The sequence below is a fragment of the Helianthus annuus genome, chromosome 10 (assembly GCF_002127325.2).
Source record: "Helianthus annuus cultivar XRQ/B chromosome 10, HanXRQr2.0-SUNRISE, whole genome shotgun sequence".
NCBI lineage: Eukaryota > Viridiplantae > Streptophyta > Magnoliopsida > Asterales > Asteraceae > Helianthus > Helianthus annuus.
In genome coordinates, this window is record NC_035442.2 from 47050245 (window position 1) to 47052934 (window position 2690).

Below are 2690 nucleotides of genomic sequence, written 5' to 3' on the forward strand. Positions count from 1 at the left end.
TAGTGTCACACTATCAAGTCACTATGGTGTTAAATGTTTTAGTTCACATACGTTGTGGGTGTGCGACTGCTAAGTAAGTACTGTATAAAGTGAGAGAGAATCGAACCTTGCAATCTGGTGCTGAGTGTCATGATCGATTTTCGAAGTTGTTCGGTTATAGTCTGGTTTTACGAATCGTTTTAAAACCTAGTTCACTATAACCAGTGGCTCTGATACCAACTGTAACAACCCCAAAATTCCACCTTCGGAAACCCCGCGAGGCGTGTTACGCATCAGAGTTCGAGCCACCAATCACATTGAACCAATGATAAATATTTAAATAAATCATGACATTAATTTACTCACATAAGTTGTCAACATAATATTAATTCTCAAAAGTTATGTAGCGGAAGCATGTAACAAGTTGTTTAACATTTGTTTCGTAACAACGCTTAAAAACCAATGTATTAAGTGTATTTTAATCCAAGAGCCTCGATCCATGACCACTCCAGCACTCCCAGATAGCAAGCTTCCCACTTCCAAGATACCTAACGACCTGCGAGCATGTAACACGCGTATCAGACAAAGCTGGCGAGTTCACAGTTTTAGAAAACGTTTATTACCCGTTGTGTGTAAAACCGTCCAATAACCACTGCAAGTAATATTGTTAATATCTCATTTCCAAACACGGACGGCTCACGGACTGCCCTTCCCACGTACTCCTATCTAGTACTGGGCCAGACTGGGTCATTAGTTCACCTCCGTCCTCTACAGGCACGGGGTGAGGGTGCCAAACCTAAGTAGCGCTACTAACTAATACCCGATGAGGGACTTACAAAAGATGATAGGTGAGATCATTAACCAATATACTCGTTTTTACCCAAAGCCTTATTCCCCCCATGGAATACCCACTGACTGTCCCCAACCACTGGGACGCATGCTCGAATGTAGTGAACTCACCTTAGACTGCTCGGTATGCTACGTTACGTTACCCGTTCCAAGTTGGTCAACCAAATCCTATCGTGGTTACCAATGATAAATTAGTTTTGTTAACACAAAGATCACATATTCTTCGCACATATTGCATTAATCGTGTACTAGGAATACACCCCACATAATACTAGTCAAAACAGTTAATCATGTACATAATACTTCATGGTTATCACATAACAGATAACAGATGTTCAAGTCATACTCAAGTTCGCATCATCAATACATGCTTCACATGTTTCACAAAATCAACATATTGCATTCTCTACACACCATCTAGTAACACCAATTAGACAGTTAGCATACATTCCCATTCATGTCACAACTTCCGTTCCTACCAGTAACTAATTAATGCATGGCCCATTCAGACCAAGACTCTTCCTTTAACGTGGGCTCTTACACTTGTGAAGCCCAACTGCGTTCCAACCAATGGGCCTGTCTTGCCCAATGCGTGTGATGTCCATTAATGGTCTCTATATTCTTAAAAGAAAAGAATAGTGTGCGATTTGCAAACCATTGGGCGACCAACAACAAGTGTGTTAACAGATGGTGGGGCCAGCCATTAAATATATGCGATCAGACATGTACAACGAATTAACACAAATACTATTTTGGCAAGACTAGTGCGGCCCAATCGGGTATATATACAGACCAACCGTTAACACCCTACCCGACCCAATGTATAGAGTCCAAACCCAAACCGAACACCAATTACTCGTGGACTTTTAACCCTCACGCGGCCCAACTTAGTCAGCCCGAAACCCACTCAGTTGAAGCTGGATCCTTGGCCCAGATGCACCCCAGGCCCTCCCGAGTGTGCGGCCCAGTTTGCTGCTACAGTTTATTTCACAAAAGGGCCCAAATCCCGTGGGTGTGGACTGATGGTGTGACCCATTAAGACCTTCGGCCCAGATTCATGATATATGGTTATGGTTTAATAGTTGAATGTCAAACAGGCAATCAAGTCTTGTATTTTCACATTCAAAACATCCTAATAAATTAGTTATCAACTAAGTTTCATGGATTTTAAGTCATAATATAACCTGACAATTGTTCCTCCACTCAACCGACACAATCATTTAGCACAAATAACCATGAACATTTATAACTCATGTGTATCTATTTACTAGCATATTATAACCTAGATCATGTGCATCCATTTTCCCTCATGTCAGTCGATGATTGCAGACATTTATTTAAATATACCTACACTCTAATCATTGACTAGTCACACAGCAGTTTGTCATGCATACCAACAAATATTAATGTGCAATCGGTCAAGTATTATTATTATTTCCAACAAGATGTGCAATCGGTCAATATATACATATAAGAAACAAGATGCTATAACTAACCAGGCTATGAATAGGGCTAGGCACAAGATATGATCTTCAAGAGGAAGGGTTTCGACCGGGGGGGGGGGGGGGTCTCCTGCCGCATAGTCACTTGGATGAATGGGAGTGTTTAGGGTTTTTAACTAATTGGCATACAACACACACAACTAACGTATAAAAAGAGGAAAAGGGATTGGGCCGAATTGTTTCAAACATGAAAAAGTAACATAACGAATTGGGCCAAGTGGTTTATGTAAGACTATGGTGGCGGCCTAATACTTAACCGAGTTGTCGTACGTTACAATTTAAGTTTAACGGAGTTATTATACGTCAAGGTTTAGTTTAACAGAATTATAATCGCCATTGACCTTGAAAGTTCGGGTTATC

At 40.9% G+C, this 2690-nt stretch overlaps 1 long non-coding RNA gene across 1 annotated transcript; it reads right to left on the bottom strand.

The window, feature by feature from the left end:
* Positions 1–312: 312 nt before the first annotated feature.
* LOC118483052 lies at positions 313–2402 on the bottom strand. The gene is made up of 3 exons (XR_004869518.1): positions 2325–2402; positions 940–996; positions 313–535 (listed from the first exon to the last, which is right to left on the bottom strand). It is a non-coding gene; the product is annotated as an uncharacterized LOC118483052 (long non-coding RNA).
* Between the last annotated feature and the right edge of the window lie 288 nt (positions 2403–2690).